This window comes from Urocampus carinirostris, chromosome 13 (assembly GCF_059441175.1).
Source record: "Urocampus carinirostris isolate Australia breed hairy pipefish chromosome 13, RoL_Ucar_1.0, whole genome shotgun sequence".
Classification (NCBI taxonomy): domain Eukaryota; kingdom Metazoa; phylum Chordata; class Actinopteri; order Syngnathiformes; family Syngnathidae; genus Urocampus; species Urocampus carinirostris.
In genome coordinates, this window is record NC_142361.1 from 10711949 (window position 1) to 10732439 (window position 20491).

The 20491-nt window shown below is 40.4% G+C and overlaps 1 long non-coding RNA gene across 1 annotated transcript; it reads left to right on the forward strand.

Annotated features, from left to right (window-relative positions):
• Positions 1–5100: 5100 nt before the first annotated feature.
• On the forward strand, positions 5101–18494 carry LOC148353719 (uncharacterized). The gene is made up of 3 exons (XR_015852405.1): positions 5101–5196; positions 8885–9021; positions 18128–18494. It is a non-coding gene; the product is annotated as an uncharacterized LOC148353719 (long non-coding RNA).
• Positions 18495–20491: the final 1997 nt, after the last annotated feature.

A 20491-nucleotide genomic window follows, 5' to 3' on the forward strand; every position in this document is an offset into this window, starting at 1 on the left:
GTATGACTGCACTAACGCTAGAATAAACTAATCCTAGTAATAAAAGCATCAATAATAGTACAGTATTAGCAAGAGTAAAATTGAACACCCTATTGTACAGAAAACTGTTAGGTGACTCATCAGAATACAGTGTTTAAAACTGTCGACAAAAAATGTTCGAACCTCATATTGTTAGAAAATGATATAATGAAATTGTGAATATGTTTAATTGCTGTTAAAAGTGTCAACATTTTTTTAAAACCTCACATTGTTTATTTGCTGTTAAAAGTGTCAATAAAATTGTTCAAACAGTGTTTAAAACGACTGTGTTAAGTATTAGTTTTGTGTTTAGAGAAGATAAATGAAACATAATATACATTTTTTTTCAGTTCCTGGGGTAGAATAAATACATTTTCAAGGTCTTGTGTGATTTTTGAGGGTGTTGATTGCTCTTGGGAAGAAACTGTCTTCTCATTAATAAATTTATATATGTTTACTTCTACCCTCTATGCAAACATATATTGGGATACTCCAAGTCCATACAGTCTAACAATGAACCCTGATTTTTAATTTTCAGATATCTGACAGTCTAGTGTTTAAAGAAAATACAGTGGTGTTAAAACATATGTTAACTTTTTGGAATTTCTTTTTTGCCCCAAATCCGTATCAAATGTGATCTGGTCTTTGTCAGAATTAGAGATGAAAACAGTGTCTGCTTTAATTAAAACCACTCAAACAGGTATAGGTTTCCATATTTTAATGAGGATATCATGCAAGAAATGGAAGAAAGGGAATCAATAATTATCTGAATTGTCACATTTTGTCACGGTTGCCATGGCGCCCAATTGGCCCCGCCCGTGTGGCGCCAGCTGCGGCTCATTGACAGATTGGATTTCCATCTATTTACTCAGTGCTCTCATTCTTCCTTTGTAAGTCCATCAACAAACCTCTGCCCCGCAAGACGTGGGTTTTCACTCTGTTTCCTATTGGTATTACCTGTCTGGTATTGTTCCCGTTTATTTTTGTCCTGTATAATATCGGTTTCCAGTTTTGTTCCCATCTATTTTTGTCCTGTTTATTATTGTCTCTAGTTTTCGTTCCCGTCTAGTTTGTCTTGTTTATTTTCGATATCCTGTTTCATTATCAATCCAGTCTGTCCTGTCCTTTCCGGTATTGACCCCATCCGTCCGATATCTACACAGGCAATTGGTATCGATCTCGTCGGCCTTTGACTTCCTACCATTTCACTCCAGACTCCTGGCTAACGTACATGACTCCCCATTTCCTGTAAAATAAAAGGCTTGTGTGAGAAACGTCACGCGTTTTAGTCCTGATCCTGTTCCAGTTCATGACACATTTGATATTTTGTGCCCACCCCTTTCTGCAGCATTACCTTCAACCAGACACTTTCTGTAGCTTCAGGTCAGTCTGTCAAATTGATCAGGAGTAATCTTGGCCTATGTTTCTTTACTACCATACTTTTATTAATTCTAGGACGTCCCCATGAATCGCTGTCTTGCGGTCATGCCAAAAAAAATCAATGGGGTTCAAGTATGGACTTTGACTCGGTCTCACCAGATCATATATTTCATTCCTTCGTAGCCCCTCTGGAGTCTGAACCCCTTATTTACTTCTGTGTTTTGGATCATTGACTTGTTACATCTGTCTCCTTCCCAGCTTTAGGTGTCTGACAGACAGCCAAAGGTTTTCCTGCAAAATATCCTGATCAACCTTTGATTTCATTTTCTAATTGATGATTGCAAGTGTTCCAGGGCCCAAGGCAGCTAAACTGCTGCAATCCAAAATGAACTCCCCACCATGCATAACGGTGGGTATTAGGTGTTGATATCAGTTAATTGTTGCATTTTTCCTTACACATTGCATTGTTTGTTCCTCCCAAACAATTTTACTCTAAATACTCCGCAAAATATGTTGCCAAAACCTCTGTTGCGTGTCCTTTCGTCTTATTGCAGATATTAAATGGTCAACAATGTTTGTAGACAGCATGGCTTCCTCTGCGGGGTCCTCCCATGATCACCATTCTACGTCACTGTTTAACATATAGTGCAGAGATATTGGATTGTGCTGTATTTACTAGTTGCTCTAAGTCTTAATTGGAAACTCTAGGGTTATTTTTCACCTGCCCTGAACTGTTGGCCTCATCTTTGGTAGACAGCCACTACTAAGGGAAGGTAGGAACAGTGTCCAACTCTCCATTTGTAGACAACCTTTCTGACCCTCAACTGATCAACATCAATACTTTTGATATGGTTTTGTATCTTTTCCCATCTCTGTACATATAAAAAAATTCTTGACCACAGATCTTCAGACAGCTCTGTTGAACAAGCTATGGTCTAACATTAGAAAATGCTTGGAAATTCTTACCATGTGTGTGTTTTATAGTGGACCAGGCAGCTGCGGTATGTCAAACCACCTGACTAGAAATAGTGGGGTGAAACTGTTTTTCAATTGCTCTTTTAATCTCCCTACGTGTAAAGGTTATGTTACTTATTTCTCCCCTTTGGCTATAGTCATTCTTCAAATGGTACCTTCATTAAACCTATAAATGTTTGTGTCACGGTTGCCATGGCGCCCAATTGGCTCCTGTTTCCTGTTGGTATTTCCTGTCCGGTATTGTTCCTGTTTAATTTTGATATCCTGTTTTGGTATCAATCCTGTCTGTCCCGTCCTGTCTGGTATTGTGTGGTTTTAGTTAAAGCAGACAGTTTTTTTTTTCATTTGTATGATTTTGACAGAGATCAGATCACATTTGATTGGGCTTTCATGGAGAAATGTGAGACATTTTAAAAGGTTCAGATACCTTACGTACCACTGTAGCTCAAGTAAGTATTCTTTGTTCTCGGCAAAAGAATGATAGTTTGAAAATAAATGAAAAAACAAAGACCATAGAAAAAGTAAATGCCATAATCCTTCCTGACTCAATAACTTTTTTTCAATTGAAAGTAAAGACATTCAGTGCCACTTTATCATCTAAAGTTGTGCCGATCTTTGTCAGATTGAAAGAACATTTTGTGTTTTCTTTGGTTGTTGAAAAGTCTTGTTGCTCCACAATGATTCTGAGGCTACCCTAGACTTTTGTTTTGAGGCCTCTGTTTGCTTTCATTGTATTGGATGCCTTTGGGTTTTGTGTTAAAAACAAATTAAAAAAGAAATATTGTGAGAAAGTGCAAAGGAAACTCATTGAATGCTTTTCGTGAATGCACTGTTTAAAGGGAAAGTTTACTGTTATCTAGTGCCTCCTCATGGTACAAAAAAACTATAACCCATTACAAAAGTATTTTATATGAACACTAGGCAAAAATATATGAATTATCATACCAACGTTAATTCATATAAAAAAGGTTGAAAATTTATATTTGAATTGTATTTCTTTTACGCCGAGGAATCCCCACTTAAAACAGCACTAAGTTTGTCCGGCATCCTGTTGCTACGTTGTGCCATGTATCACTGGCCCTCGCTTGTAGCAGACAACACAGTGCCATCTAGTGGTCAAATGTTACACTTTAGAGCTTTAAGGCAACACGAAAAATATCTACATAAAAAAGAGCACCTTTAAAGAACTTTAAAGAAGCTTTAACCCTTTTCTATAATACGTTCCAGTCCGTGTGAGTTTCCCTAAATTGAATAAACTGTCAAGGAAATAAATTATTGATGATTAATGTGAAAAGTGTATAGCTTGTAAAGGGGAGGACGGAATCAAGATAAGCTCCTGCTTTTTACCGTCAGTCCTTTTTTTTCTTCTGTTTTGTCAATGTTTGGCAAAGGTGTTGATTTTGAATTAATTATAACCTTGTACCTAATAATCAGGGAAAAATACAAGCATCAATCAATTAATGTCATTGTTGTTTTTCTTCTTTTATTTTCTTCTTCTTTTTTTATTTCTACTTACAAATGCACAGTTAATAAACACTAATAATGATCAAATCTTAGTGAAAGAAATTGTCAGGACCAGATCAGAGAAAGGGACCCATTTGCGTTGTGTTTCTCATAAGTTTTATTGGAAGAAAGAGAAAGGGTTGCGCCCACGATCCCAGTGATTGCTGGACGCGGGAAGCAGGTCGCTCTGAAACTCGGATTGTGCTCCGAACGCGCAAGTGGGTCTTCCGTGGCGAGCGATGGCGGTGTCGGGGACGGAAAAACGAGTCAGTAGCCGGGATAGGAGAGCAAAAACGTGGTCATAAGCGAGTTGTAAGCCAGAATAGGAGAGAAGACGTGGCCGGGGACAAAAAGTGGTCAAAAGCCGAATGGGAGAGTAGACGTGGTCAAGATCAAAAAAGGGGCGAAGGTAGGGGACAGACTCGTGCAAAAAACGGGACAGGTGGGAGTCAGGGTCGAAAAAGTCTTCCCTAGTGTTAACTGAGGTTCGCCAACAGACTGACAAAATGGGACAGACAGGACTGGTTACAAATACTGATCGGGAGCCAATCAGACCACGCGGCAGTTGGCGCCAAAGTAGCGGGCACAGCTGAGTCACATCAGTCATCATGACAGAAATGATAATTGAGAAAAAAAACCCATCAGTAATCATTTTGTAATAAAATCTTACATTCCTGAATCATATTTCAACAGTGGGCCACCAAAAAGACCCCCATCCCTTCAGCTAAGGCACACTATTCCATTCATAGTCTGGCCCTCGTAAGAATGGGTTTTTTACCCAAGCTAAATGAGTTTGACACCCCTGCACAAGCTTTATCAAATCACTGGACATTCAGGACCAGAAAAATGTGAGCTCATTTTTGGGGGGAAAATGTTGTACTATAACTAATACTTTCTCCTAATTACAGCCTCAATTGGATTTTTGTCCACGCAAAGTTCAGTTAAGCACCGCGAGTGTGCGCCAGCGTGCTTGCTCGTTGCAGCTTGATCAGGTATAAGGAGAGGTGTTGACTTTATTCCGCGCCTCCAGTAACACCACTGACTCTGATAGTTCCCGATCCCACCGGGAATTCATTATAAGACAGCTAGAGGCTGCTTGTGGACGTTTCCCGTACTGGGCCGTATGTTAACGTGTCGCTGTAGCGCCGGGCAAACATGTGCTGCAGCTGCTTTCTCTGGCTGTGGGCAACCTGAGAGATTGATTGGTGAGCCTTCTGTTTCATCCAGGATCAGGGCCACATTCAGCAGACACGGCGCCTCCGGAGAAGACGCCATTTTCCGAGGAAAATATGGCTCATTACCAGCGTGGGCAAAATGAAGGTGTATTGACTTTTTTTGGTTCCCTGTTGAAAGCATTTCTTCCACACAGCACACCTATTGCGTATGTTTTATGTACTGGCTTAAAAAAGCTATCCAGGCACCTTTAACTCATCTCAACTTGTAGTGTGCTGTGTGTTTGGCCGTTGAATTTAATCATTAAATTCTCCTTGTAACATACTGTACAGTATATGTAAGTCGGTTTAAACATTTTGTATGGAACTGTACTACTTAATGAGCCTCAATATTTCTTTAGCATCGACATAAATAGTAGGGCGGCAGCTGAGTGGTTGGCGCGTACATAGCACTGTTCTGAGGTCAAGGGTTTAAATCCAGCTACCAGACTTCCTGTGCGGAGTATGCATGTTCTCACTGTGCTTGTGTGCGTTTCTTGCGGGCAATCAAGTTTCCTTCCACATTCTAAAACATGCATGTCAGGTTAATGGTCCAGTTCAAATTGTCCCTAGTGAGTGAGTTGTCTGTCTCTGTGCGCCCTGCAATTGGCTGGCAACCCACTGCCAGAGGTTGGCTGGGATGGGCTTCAGCACCTCTGATACCTGACTAAGGATAAGCAGTGCAGATGGACATACATGGCAACCTTTTGACACTAAAAAGCAGCAGATTTTTTGGCAAACTATATTTTTACATGAGAAACACAATCTGTCTCCAGAATATTAAAAAATGAATAAAAACAAAAAAATATGCTTATTTGAAACTGGATGTGACAAAACAAAAAATTAATGCGATTGTTGGAGTGTTCTAAACACTTCAAAATAAAGCGATAGACTAAAGTACCAGTCTCAGGTCAAGATTTTTTTGTTGTTGTTCAAATTTGTAAAATATTAGACAAAAAAAAACTTTAGGCAAAAAGGGGCAAAAAGAGGTAGTCCAACACATAAAGTGGTAGTGTTTGTAGATATGCATTGATGCTAGTACAAACACTTAACTTTTGTTAGCATGCTGTTAATGTTTTCAAGCACCCTTGTCTGGTGTATAGATTTTTACCCAAAACAGTTTTATAATTTTAAAGATAGACCATTATAACTCAATAGTGTATTTTTCTTAAAGGAACACAGTGTAATATTTGGCTGCTAGATGTTGCTGTATCGTGTAGTGCAACCGGAAACAAGCGCAACAAAGCATAAAGACGAATACAAACCATGGAGACCATGGTAACCAAAGAGCACCATTTTTCTTCTCATTTTTGTTGCCCAGCCTTTCACAAAGTTTTTTTTTTTTTTGGGGGGTACCCATAGAAGCAATATGGCAGACAATCATGTCAGCTCGCTCTAAATGAGCTTATTATTGTGTAAAATAAGTACTACAATTTAAACCCACAAGAATTTATTTAAAAATGCGGAAGTTTATCTCATCTCATCTCATCTCATCTCATCTCAGGTTTTTTTAATGAACACATTTTTACACATAGTGGGGGGTATGTTATAAAAATTAAAATACGATTGCATGCAATTAATTTTACACTTTTACCATGTACTAATTTTGAATTAGTTATAATTATGCAGGTTTTTATTGATTATTATTTTTTGTCTATTGGATGTTGTTATTAAGTAATCAGAATTATGACTGTCATTGATACATTCCAGCTGGGTCCAAAATGTAGGATATTAATAAGGAAAATAGCATTTTTAAATAAAGTACTTAAAAAAAAAAGATAATTCATTTGTTTACCATGTGGGTTTTTTTGCAAATAGCATCCATTATCTAGTCCAAGGTGTTTTACATCCCCAATTAAGTATTTGTTTGGAATAAAAAAATGTCCTTATCTTTATAATCTTTTCATTGCGACATTAATTTGATATGACAATAAAAACCTTTGTTTGAAAATAGAATATAATGCTAGTAAACTCTTAAAGGGGCAGTGGGTTTTATTTAGTGCATCGTAGTGCTACAAAAAACATTCACCCAGTATAAAAAACCATTGATTTGAATTCTAGGCGGAAAATATATGAATTATGATACCAATGTTAAAATTTATATTGAAAAACAAATTCATAGGTCGAGACATTTGTATTGTATTTGTGTGCTATATTTCTCCAATATCCTGCTGATACGCTCTGTTGTGTATCACTGGCCCTCGCTCGTATCAGACAACACAGTGCAGTCTAGTGGTCAAATATTACACATTGGGGGATTTAGATGATAAGGAAAAATACATAAATTATCACATTAAAATGCTCGTAGGCCAAGAAATTACCATTTATTTTACACTACATGAGCCTTGTTCATCTCGGCGGATGGGTGGTTAGCGCACAGCCCACAGTGCAGAGATCGATGGTTCAATTCCAGCTTCTGCGGCCTCTCCGTGCTAAGTTTGCATGTTCGCCCCGTGCCTGGGCACTCCAGCTTCCTCCGACATTCCAAAATCATGCATGTCAGGTTTATTGGCCGGTCCAAATTGTCCCTATGTGTGAAAAAGCAAGTATGTTGTCCATCTCTCTGTGCCCCGGCTAGCAACCATTTTGGGTACCCAAATACTTAAAAAAGGCTGGGGAAAAAAGAAGCAAAGTGGAAAGTATTGTCAGAACCCGAACAGACGGTTGGCCCCAGACGCGTAACGTTTTCACACAAGCTGTATTCTACGGGAAAAGGGGCAGTCATGCGCGGGAACACAAACGCCAGCGATTCGGCGATCGCTGGGCAGAAGAGATCGATACCAGATACTGGATACAACAGCAAGATACTGGATGGGACAGGACAGACGAAATCAATACCGGATAGGACAGGACAGAGGGGATCTATACCAGATACATGATCAAGATACCGGACAGGACGAGACAGACAGGGTCGATACCGGATACTGGAGCAAGATACTGGACAGGACGAGACAGGCGGGATCAATACCAGATACTGGATACACGAGCAGGATACTGGACATAGTCAAAATACAAGTCTTGCAAGTGCAGAGATTCGTTGACGGACTGACAAGGAGTAAATGAGAGCACTGAGTTTGGATTGGAGGGGGGCCAATCAGGCAACGAGCAACAGCTGGCGCCAAACGAGGGGGCCCAAGTGAGGGGAATGGGCAATCGTGACAAGTATTGTATATATATTCTTGTGCTGTTTCCATTTAGTTGTCAAAAAATACACACTGTCTCCTTAAATCAGGGCTTCTCATTATTTTCTGTCACGTCCCCATTGGAAGAAGAATCCTCTCGTTTTCCATTAGTTTCTTATTTCTTTGGAACAAAACAACTAATAAATGGGTAGATTATGTCAAATCCAATCCCCATTGATCACCCTCCAATTATTTTGCATTTTACTTTTTAGCCTTGGTTAGAAACCAGCATCAGTAAAGCATCATTGTTATTTTGATGGACATTCTACTTTCCTGCCATTGATTTAGCATTCCACGATTCACCTTTGGTAAAAAGTTGAATGAACCAACTAAAATCCAATATTTCGTAAGTCCACTTCTGTTGTTGTGTGACTTCATACACAAACATCCACCACCTCACAACGCACCTGGAAAACATGCACACACAAACCACTCCCTGTTGCTTGGTCCATCAGACATTTTTTAAAACTTACCATTGCTGCGCTCAGGGGCATGATGCTGTGTCCAGTCACACACAAACTCACACATGCCAGCAAAAGACAAACACAATTAATTATTCAACACTCGTTTTTTTTTTTCTTCTCGTGGATGATTTTGGCTGTGTTGTCTCTATAGCTTTTGCCTGCCTTGTTGAGCTGGAAGCGAGGAGGCCCGGCCGGATGATGAGTGAGCTCCAGGTCCTCCGTCTTATTTGCATCCGCAGACTACCGCAGGTCAGACACTGGGGACGTGATGCTGCTTCCACCCTTCGTGTGAGCCGCTTTTCCTTCTTTTGTTTTCCATTCACTCGGGTGTCAAAACCCAAACCCCTACCGAGCCAAGTATTTTTTTTTTGCTGCAGAACGTCTGTATTCAATACAAGATATGTGCAAAAAAACTCAATGAGTGGTTTTGGCAAATGTTGCAACACTTACAAATTTCATCGGCAGCAATACTTTCATTCTTTTACAAGTTGTAATTTTTACTACCTTTCTATTTCTACACTGTAATATACTGTACAGTAAACACCATCTAATCGATCTAATATAATCAATCTAAATCTATCAAATATAAATCATATATCAATAATGAACTACTTCACAAATTCTGATTTGTGTGTGTGTTTGTATGGGATTTATAGGCTTAACCAATTTCCGTGCACAGTTGCACTTAAAACCTTCGCAAATGTCTTTACCTAGTTTCTTGTCTAGGCACCCCCAATAAATACCGGAAAAATCGACCATCCGCTTTTGTGGGGTCTCCAACGTCCTCTTGCAGCCAAATTGGGGACTGCAGCTCTTGACCACTGACCTCTCCAAGCAGCCAAATGCAATTTTGGATCGGCCCGGCAACACTGGGCCATCTCCTTATTTCAGATTGATGAAAAATGAAATTAACACTATCCATTGCAGTGGTCAGCAACCACCGGCTGTGGACCAATACTGGGCCCACCACAAGGTTGCCAGCCACTGACCCATTGATACCACATGATGGCGGCGTCAGGCGGCAAAAACTCAAAAAAAAAAGCTTACACAAAGCAGAGTTTTTAACCAATGGGCCTTGTTGTGCCGCAGGAAATTGCCCAATCTTACCTTGCAAATAGTGTGCCATTATTCAGTACCTTTACTTTATACCAGCCAGGTAACTGTCACATTCATCCATATCAGTAGGTGGTGCTGATAACTATTTTCCTTTCTTTTTATATACTAGTTATCCGGTCATGACATAGTAAAGGAAAATATATTTGATATTTTCTTTTGTATCAAGTAGCTGTTTAAGATTGCACTGCAAAAAATAATAAAACTAATCTAATAAAGTATGCACATCATTTGATGATTTAAATGACTTTCTTATCTTAGAAAAAGCTAGAATGGCAGAATATTTTTGGTAATTTTAAGTATCATTTAAAAAAAAGGTCAAAAAAAAGGAAAAAATGTAATGATATCCAAAAATATTGAACAGAATAAATAACCTGTATTATGTCCTGAGCTGCGGTGGCCACAAATGATAGGAAAAACCTAATACGGTCAATATATAAAGCATGATCATTTAACATTAAAAAACAAACAAATAAACATGAATTTGGTGCTGGGAATTATTTTTTAGATATTTTCAACAGACGGTGTGCCACAAGATTTTTTAACGATTGAAAATTGTGCATTGTCTTCAAGACAGTTGGGAAACACTGGTCTAAAGCAGGCACTTCAACTCACTTCAACATAGCCTCTACTAGATAGCAAAATGGTAAATGGTATGCATTTATATAGCGCTTTTCAAGTCAATGAAGACCTCCCAAAGCGCTTTACAATGTGCTTCACACTTACCCATTTACACACACACTCACACACCAATACACACTGTTTTATGATAAAAGATTGTTGTTTTTATTTTCCAAGCCTTTGTAACATGTTATATTGCAAGGGATTTTTCGAAATATATAACATTTTGACGAAATATTTGCCTAAGGTCTGTATTTACTCATCTGATTACATTATTTTCACTTAAATTCGAATTTGAATTTCAAGATTAGTTTTACTGTCATTGAACGCAGAAACATTGTTTGAAACAAAATTAGATGTGGCACTTTATTGTACATGTCATGAAAATGTAAAAGATACATTATAAGATTTAAAAAAACGTTTGGAAGAATAGGCAAAAACAGTTACAAAGTAATGCTTGGAGACTGGCCAAAGATGGAAGTGCGTGGTTCCCAAAGTGGGCAGTACTGCCCCCACTTGGGACGATGGAAGTTCTGGGGGGCGGTGAGGAAGAAGGGGGCTGCAGGGGGGCTGCAGAGGGGCTCTAGGGGGGCTGTAGGGGGGCTGTAGATGGGCGGTAGGGGGCGGCAGTCTGAAGTCGAAGTCAGAAGTTTGAAAGTTTGTTTGATGATTTGTACACAACACGTTAGGGCTGCACAATTAACCGAAATCAAATCGAAAACAAGATGTGAAGTAGTGTGGTTGTGAAACCGCAAAGCACTGTGTTTTTTTTCAAGGTTATGTAGTGAGTGATAGAGTTTTGGCCAACCACAATTGTAACTGTTCGAGTTTTAAAAGCGGCTACCAATCAGAGGCAAGTTTTGATAATGGCACAAGCCAATAAACGCGATTCTAAGTTTGCAAGTACCACACTATGCCACACCGACCGTGTGAGCTCATTGAGTGTCATGGCGGACTCCATAAACATAGTCCCAGCGTCAACAGACGAGAAGGAAACGAAGCTTGCGCCGAAGAAGGGTGGTACATCACTTGTTTGGACCTGTTTTGGTTTTGACGACACGGACGTGTAACAGAAGAAAACGCCCGTTGCAGAATTTGCTTTCGCGTAGTCTTTAGGTCCAGAGGAAACACAAGTAATTTGTACTAGCACCTGAAAAATTTAAATATTAAAATACAAGGCATGTCAAAAAGGATTAAAAGTAAAAGACGACGAAGGTGCATCTACAAGTAGACTGGGGGGTAATCAAACCTCCATCAAAGCGGCATTTGGGATCGCACGAAAAAAGTTCGCAAATGCACAAAGAAATAACCAATGCTGTGACTCTAGCTAAAAATGTCGAATAGTGTCCAACCCAAAGACTCCATTATCGATTAGAGGTAACACTTTTGATTTATGCAAGTTAACAAGTGTAATGTTATAATAAGAGTAACAAATAGGATGTAGCAGTAGTGTTAATAAGTTAGCAGGAATGGTGGGTTTGAATTGATACTTGAATACATTCAGTACCAGCTTTTTAAATACAAAAAGCACATTTTGGCATTTTATTTTCACTCTGATGTGTTGATGAGTGATTTTAAGGAATGCCTCACTCAAATACTGAAGTAATAATTAATAAAAGTTTTTAATCATGGTAGCAGTTTGTATAAATACAGGGAACATGTTATGTTTCAATTGTATGTATGTATTTCATTGTATTTCAAAGCGGCGCTGCCAAGAGCGGCTGCCTTTTCCAGCAGCTGCCCTGTTGTTTTATTGTCTGCTCCTATCTTCGGTGTTTTTTCTTCCCGTTTTGACAACTACACTATGGATTACTTCTATCCTATGGACATGGGTTTCAACGCACAAGAAATGCGTGTATTTCAACTCCTTGCCCTGAGGAATTCTCGTGCCGGCGTGATGAAGGGGCCCATGGTGGAAGAAAAGCCGAAGCTAGCGAAGCGGCTAGCGGCGTTATAAGTCTTCGGTACCATCCGTAATCATGGTAAATGCGAACTCACGACCAAATATGATCATCGAGTGCTTTTTGAAAACATCGAAGCGCACAGGGAGCGCAGTTGCTGTGTTTTGCGGAAACGTGGCTCACGTTTAGCATTCCGGACGCTAACGTGTAGCCACCCGGAGCCACCTGGAGAAATCCGGCTTCAACGTCGCTAAACAGAGACATGAAAGCCGGGGGGAATCGGAGAGGAGGCGGACTTGCTAACACGAGGTGGTGTATCCCTGGATTCTCACAAAGAAAAGATTTCCATCTGCCGCAGGAATGTCGAACTTTTGGACTGGCGTGACGTCATCCACTCCGCTACAAGCACCCTCGGGCATCATGTTAATCTGTTAATAAACAACGGGGTAGACTGCTGGAAGTGTGAATTTCCCTACGGGGATGAATAAAGTATATATCTATCTATCTATCTATCTATGTAAAGTAAATATGAATTTCTTGACCTGAGAGTATTTAAAATATGCTCCTCCAAATTATAATTCGTGTAATTTGGCTGATTATTCGAATTAATGAATGAAATTTATTTTAAGATGAAGTGGCGCCTAATAATACACAAGGTCCCTGTGAAGCTTTAAAAGACAATGTATTGTTGCGGCCTGGATATTTTACATACAGTGCACTAATAAGTACGCTAGATGGCAGTATGACACTTAGTATTACTGAACCCTGAATCCGAGTTTCACTTTTTCAAGCTGAGAAGATGACACCATAAAGGCCACCAACTACGTCCACAATTTACGAATAACACAGCACCTCCGCATTACATTTGATTTAACATGTTTTTGTTGCACACTACTGCCAATCTGTGAAGATTTTCCTTGGCCTGACATTTTGTCTACAGGCTCATTTGGACATCACATCAAATATATTCCGAAGAAAGGGAGAGGGGGGAGAAAAATCAATGAACCACACTGAGGAGAAATATTAGATGGTGATCCTTTGCAGAAAAGCATGTCCTTGTAAAACGATCACATTGTAAATAAGACGGGTTAAATTGCACTTGTAGCTCGCCTTCAAACAGTCGGTGTATTCTCCCGGGGTGCCGTTTGCTGGTTTGCAGGGATGCACACTCTTCCTTCTAATAACGCCAGCAGACAATGAGAATCCGGGGCTCATAATGTTGCCCCACCACCACATCTCTGTACAGAACACGTATGGGGGGGGGCTTAGCAGCCAATAAAGTGGCAAGTCGTCAAATCCATGTGAGAAGAGCGCGGGGCCACAGGGACCTTTCATAACGCTTGTATGTTCGGGTTCAAGCGCAGTGTAAAGGTTACACGTCGGCATTGTATTCGCGCTCACCTGATGGCTCGCCGTAAGCCCCGTGCACTTCCAAGGCCGACTTTCTCATTTGAACCGGCGCCACTGAATAATTCCGCGCCCAAAGACCGCAAGAGGCACGATGAATGTTTCACGCGCGATACAAAATTGACCGTATTCGAGGCGGGTGTGAATTAATTAGTCTTTGTTGGATTTCTCGTTAAGACGCAGAGCTTTCGGCTTTCTAATGTTGAATCGGGGGTTGGGTATTTTGATTTGCGAGTGGACCCAAATGCAGAGAAGCATGGTTGTAGGCTGGGGTGCTTGAAAAAGGATAATGTTTAGTGATACAACGCGGGAACAAAGTAAAAAACAAACGTTAAAACAAAAAACAACTTAAAAACTGTCTGAACTAAAAAAACAATCCACACAAACCAAGAGAGAACTGCTGAACAGAGATAGTGATATAGACAACGACCTGACTCAGTATGCTGTCCAATCAGTCCTCATAAAGGGTCGGGGAAAGCATAACCAGGTGGGGAGAATTACGCACATGTGTGTCCTGGTCCACACCTGGATAGCGCCCTCTGGGGGTAAGCGGCGCGCCAAATCCAGACACCTGGCCTTTAACCAAAACAAGAGTATTGCTAACAATGCTTGGCCGTTACTGGAAAAGTTACTCACTTACCCCACAGATGACTGACACAGAAAAGAAGTGCATTAATCTTAAAGTAATTATTTAATCTAAAGTTACCAAATATCAGTGTTAGGTCGTACATTTGACACCCAGGCCTTCAGTAGGCTGAATCAATCCTACCCTCAATAATTATTTTTTGGCTATAAAACAATTACTGCAACTACACCAGAGACGCATTTTCATAAAACATCAATAATATTAATTATATACAAATATTGCCACATTTTACTCGACAAAAATCTCTTTCATTTGTGCACAAAATCCATCCACCTTTATTTCCTCAAGATTTCAATTACTCTGTCGCGCAGATTCCGTGCGCTTCAGTTCTATCATTCTTCTCTATTGCCCTCAAAGCTAATGTTAAAAGTCGAACTTCCATCCATCCATTATCTGCACCACTTATCCTCAGTAGGGTCGCGGGGATGCTTTAGCCCATCCCAGCTATCTTCGGGCAGTGGGCAGGGGACACCCTGACATGGTTGCCAGCCAGTCGCAGGGCACACAGAGACAGACAACCCACTCGTTCATTCATGCTAAGGGACAATTTGGACCGGCAAATGAACCTGACATGCATGTTTTTGGAATGTGGGAGGAAATCGGAGTGCCCGGAGGAAACCGGCACATGCACAAGGAGAACATGCAAACTAGACACAGGAAGGTTTTGATCCCATGCCCTGCCGTGCTGCCCAAACGTCGAATTTGTCTTGTCATATTTCTGGCACAATTTTATTCGATTTAGGGCTGAAAAAGTCAATTTAACAGAAGCTATGGAAACGGACATTTATTCTTCACGTTTATGTTGTGATATTTCCGTTACCCCTCCTTTGCCAATTAAGTTTGTGAGACTGGTGACATTTCCCAAAATCCGATAGCAGGAGCAAGCTGCTAGCCCCACCATCTCCAAATCTGTTTGGCTAAACCAACAGCTTTATCTAACACTGGTGTTATTATTCACGGCCTTCAGAAGTGTTTGTGAAGGCCTCAGGGCAGATTACTGACCCTGGCAACAAGTTAACTATTGTATATACTTGGTAAATACTCGCATAGAAGCCGATCCTCTATTACTTTTTAAAAATAGCCACATAATGAAATGAATCGAAGAAAGATGTGTACACCAACCTGTGGAAGCAGTGAACCCTTCATATTTCAATTATTACTTATTTCTTAGTTACTTTGCAACGCATTACTCCCAACACTGTCGAGAGGCCCAATGAATGTTTTGAGATAAACACCCTTGGTTGGATTTCTCGTTAGCTTTTGGCTTTTCTAATGTAGAATCAGGGGCCTGGCCGTTAACAAAACAAGGGTATCGCTAATAGTGTTGGGTGCCTTACTACAAAAGAGTAATTAGTTAATTACTAGTTACATCATTTGAAAAGTAACTCAGTAACCCCTCAAATTAAGGTCTCACAAAAGTAGCGTGTTGCTCCGAAAGTAATTATCTATTCACGAATTACCTTATATCCGTGGCGGGTTGTGCATTTAACACCTAGGCCTTCAGTAGGCTGAATCAATCTAACTCTTAATAATGGCTTAATAATGGCTATATACTGAACAAAATTCAGAACACATGTACTGTAAATATTGTGCTTATGTTTGCCCCATTACTTGAGTTTGTTGTTCCTATAAAAGCCACCCTCCTCCCAAATCACTGCCTATTCCATTCGCTACTGGTGACACACAACCAAATTTGTGCATTTAAGTTGACCTCTTGATTTCAGTGTTTTATTATATTGAATAAATACAGCTTAGATGTGAGTATATATGGTATGGAGATTATCAGTAGGAAGAAATTATTGTATTCTGTGTTTGAGATTTTGCCACCATAACTGTATTGAGTTGTACTTTGTACAGCCATGTACAGTACTGTAAGCATGCTGACTCCACCATGACAATGTGATTAGTGTTGTAATGATGGCGGACTAAAGGTTCATTACTTCGTCCTGAGCAAGGGGAGAACTGTTACCTATTAGATAACGTTGAAAATTGTGAACTGTATTTTATTTAATACATCCCAAAGTAACAAAGTTGTTACTGAGAAAGTTGTTTTGTAACGCGTTACTCCCAACACAGGCAAATGAATGTTTTACGTGCAATCCAAAATTGACCGTATTTGAGGCGGCTGTGAATTAATCAGCCTTTGTCGGATTTCTCGTTAAGACGCGGAGCTTTCGGCTTTCTAATGTAGAATCAGGGGCTTGGCCTTTAACCAAAACAAGAGTAGCGCTAATTAGCCCACATCGGCAGGTCTGAAGCTGTCCTTCACCAGAGCGCAGACGCTCTCCAGCGGCATTTCCACACACTTTGTTCACCGGGCTTTGATCCACACGATTCCAGTTAACGTTACACCCATCGTGATGCAAGTTGAAACTTTGCCCATTGTCGCCGGGCGGAACTTTATACCCGTGGCGCCTTCTGGCTTTTGTCCCTCCCTTTTAGCCTCGGAACTCCACTAGCGTGCCGTACAAAAGGCTACTCACGACACTATTTTATCAACGTATAGCCAGACGCTAATGGCCGACAATCGAGGAAATCGAGAGAAAACGTAAGCGAGTCTGAAACAACGCGAGGGAGTACAAAGTGGTTAGCGTTCAGAACGGGGATGATTAGTTGGGAATTAGAGCCAAATGTTTTAGACTTTTTTTTCTGCACAAATATACTAATTACAGTTTTGCTTTGTAGGGAATCTACTGAACAACACTTTATATGCAGTTTTGTAAGCTGTCATTTTATGTACATTTGTTAGCTCACCTACTTAGAAATCGTTGGAAATCCTACTAAAAACTAACCTGAACTGATTTATGTTTCTTTGTGAATGACTTAATCATGTTTTATTTTACTTTCTATACTTTCTAGTTCTTTCTGATAACGTAGTTGGTTTCTGCCCAAGGTGTGTCAGTTTGCTTAAAATTGCTTTTTGTATTTAGTATTTAGCTAGCTATGCTAACCTCAAACTAGTTGGGATACGAGGGTCAGCAACAAACGTCTCTGGAGCCACATTGGCTGATGCTTTTTCACAAATATTGAATAGTAAAAAAAAATTTCTGTAGGAGGACAAACATGACACTAACATTCTTCTCACTTAATGTTACCCTCAAATTAAACATTTGCTACAAATTGTTTGTTCGAGTAACCCAAAATTACTCTAGGTTTTAAGTTATTCTGAGTGTGTCCTTTTTGTAACAACCTTCTCTCTTTTTTAAGTTTTGTAAAGTTCTAAAATTTAAATGAATCCATTCTCAAAACACAACTGAGTTGTTTTGTTTTATAGACGACTTATTTGGTCACAGATTAGTCTGTGTTCACCGAATACTTTGAAGCTGTACAATTTACCATATTTATATACTGGTATGTATGACGCAAACTCTTGTATTATGTGCACCACTAATTTTTTATAAAAAAATCAGTATAAACGTTGGCTCAAATTTTATGACCTCCAACTTTGCAGTTGGAAGCAACGAGAATCGAATCAGGGTTTCTTTTGCAAGAGTTGTTCTGAGTAAATTCCTAGTTTGTGATTTTGATTGCCTTTAAGCCTGTTTTGTGAGTATTACCTAGTTTGAATTTTTGATTGCCTTTAAGCCTGTTTTGTTTTGTCTTTGGTCCCTGCGTGTTGGACAACTTTTATTTTCTAAATTAAAGTGACAGATCGTACACGCAAAATGAGTTCACACTTCCTGCCTCCTGGTCCGTTCCTTGACAGAATGGTCTGGCCAACTCATGTGAACTCAGCGAACGATCCCAACCCAATTTGGGGAATACCGGGGAACGCCGTTTGGCTATCGCCTAGTGAGGTCACCGCCCTTCAGCTGCTGGTCGAGCAAGGTCAAAGCATAGGACGCCAGATGGAGCAATTCGCTCAGCGGGCTGAGCGCCTGTCGCGTTATCTGTATGAGCTCTCCGAGGCGCCTGTCGGCCTCAACGCCGCGCCTGCTTGCCAGTCCGACTCCCCTGCTTGCCAGTCCGACTCCCCTGCTTGCCAGTCCGACTCCCCTGCTTGTCAGTCCGACTCCGCCGATCGCCAGTCCGACTCCGCTGATCGCCAGTCCAACTCCGCCGATCGCCAGTCCGACTCCGACGTCGCCAGTCTGACTCCGACGGTGGTCAGTCCGACTCCGACGGCGGCCAGCCCGACCCCAGCGACGGCGGCCAGCCCGACGGGGTTGCCTTGATCGGGAGCGTCGACCCATTCTCGGGGGCGAGGTATTATTTTCCTTTTCGGACCTCAGGAGCTGTCCCTTGAAGGGGGGGTTCTGTCATGTCCTGCACGGTCGTCATGGCACCCAGCTGGTCCCGCCCCTTGACACCGGCTGAGACACATTGACTTGATTGCGTGTGGGATACTTAAGCGCTCCTTTTGGGACTGCCCGTTGCCAGACCATTGCTTAACTTGAGGAAAAACCTGTTTATGCGCGTTTGTTCTGAGTAAATGCCTAGTTTGTGATTTTGATTGCCTTTAAGCCTGTTTTGTGAGTATTACCTAGTTTGAATTTTTGATTGCCTTTAAGCCTGTTTTGTTTTGTCTTTGGTCCCTGCGTGTTGGACAACTTTTGTTTTCTAAATTAAAATAACAGATCGTACACGCAAAATGAGTTCACACTTCCTGCCTCCTGGTCCGTTCCTTGACAGAGAGCACTGAATAATAAGCACTGGGCAACCAGTGATGTAGATGAATTATGAAAAGGCTTTCAATTTTATCTCATTATTACACTATTTTTATTCAGGGCACCAGAGACAAGCTCTAATTTTGTCCTGCATTTGACATAATACAACAAAAGTAAATTATATTCTATTCTAAGCACTGTAAGTGACAAACGTTGTTGGATTTGTGCGGCCATGTTGTTTCCTTGTTTCAAGATAATTTGCTGTTTTCTCCATTCTCTCACATTCTTCTCAGGTATTATGTCTAAGGCACTATAGTGTGATAATGATATAAAACCCAATGCCTTTTCATATGTTATCAACATAATTGGTGGGTAAGTTGTCAGGACTCGACGCTCTCACCGCTGCACCCCGGGTTTGATCCCTAAGTAATGCTTTGCAAATATGGTCAGCGATATTTTTTGAATGATCAATACCATAAAACCCAGTGTTTAATGTGCACCAAAACACGAGTTACACACGATTAAGAAAAAAAAAATGTTTTTAGATAACTGAAATTGTAAGGACCAAACCCATAAATAACAATGTCTATACAAATATGGGAAAGTCTTCTCAACAACCCACACAATAGTCGGTTCCTGTCCAGTAAAATTTTTATGGGGTAGGAAATTGTGAATAACCTCAAATTAGGGTTGACTACAAATTCTATTGGTTGCATTTTCACGCGAGAGGTTCCTCAAGACCCGATTTGTAATGTCTGTCTATCAATGTGTGTGTTTCGGGACCCAGATTACCCCGCGTACCACAGAATAATGTTTATTTGAACTGGCCTAGGCCCCCCCTACAGGGTTTTTGTAAAATTATGTGTTGGAATAAGGTGGTGTGGACCACTCTGCTTGAATCCATCCACTGATATGATTTTGTTTACAGTAATCAAATACAAAATTCTCTATAGACAAGTCCGATATTTAGACAAAGTATTAATAAACAATTTCCCATGTGTTCATTTAGTGCATTTTTAGCCTATTACAGGTATTCAATAAAATAACCAAAGGTGCACACTCATCCATTACTCTTTCAACTATCAACTCCAAACCAATACATGTGGATAAAAGAGATAAAAGGACACACTCAAAGAGGTGAAACTGAACAGGCTACTTGGTGAACTCTCTTATTTTTCAATAAACCTCTTAAAACTCAAAAATAAGCCCTCATTCTGTACATTCAAACGATCACAAAGGTTCCTACCCCCATGACAACACACTTCAGCAATACTGTAAATTCTCTCGGTTAGTTCCTCTAAACTCCATTTGTAATGTCTGTATATTGATGTTAGCATTTAGCTTTTCAACACGAGATGATGACCACAATCACTTAAGAGTGTGCAAACGTGTGTTTTTGTTACTATTGTAGCTCTAGGAGGATGTCGCTGCTAAACTGAATGAACGCGTTTGCGGAGCACTAA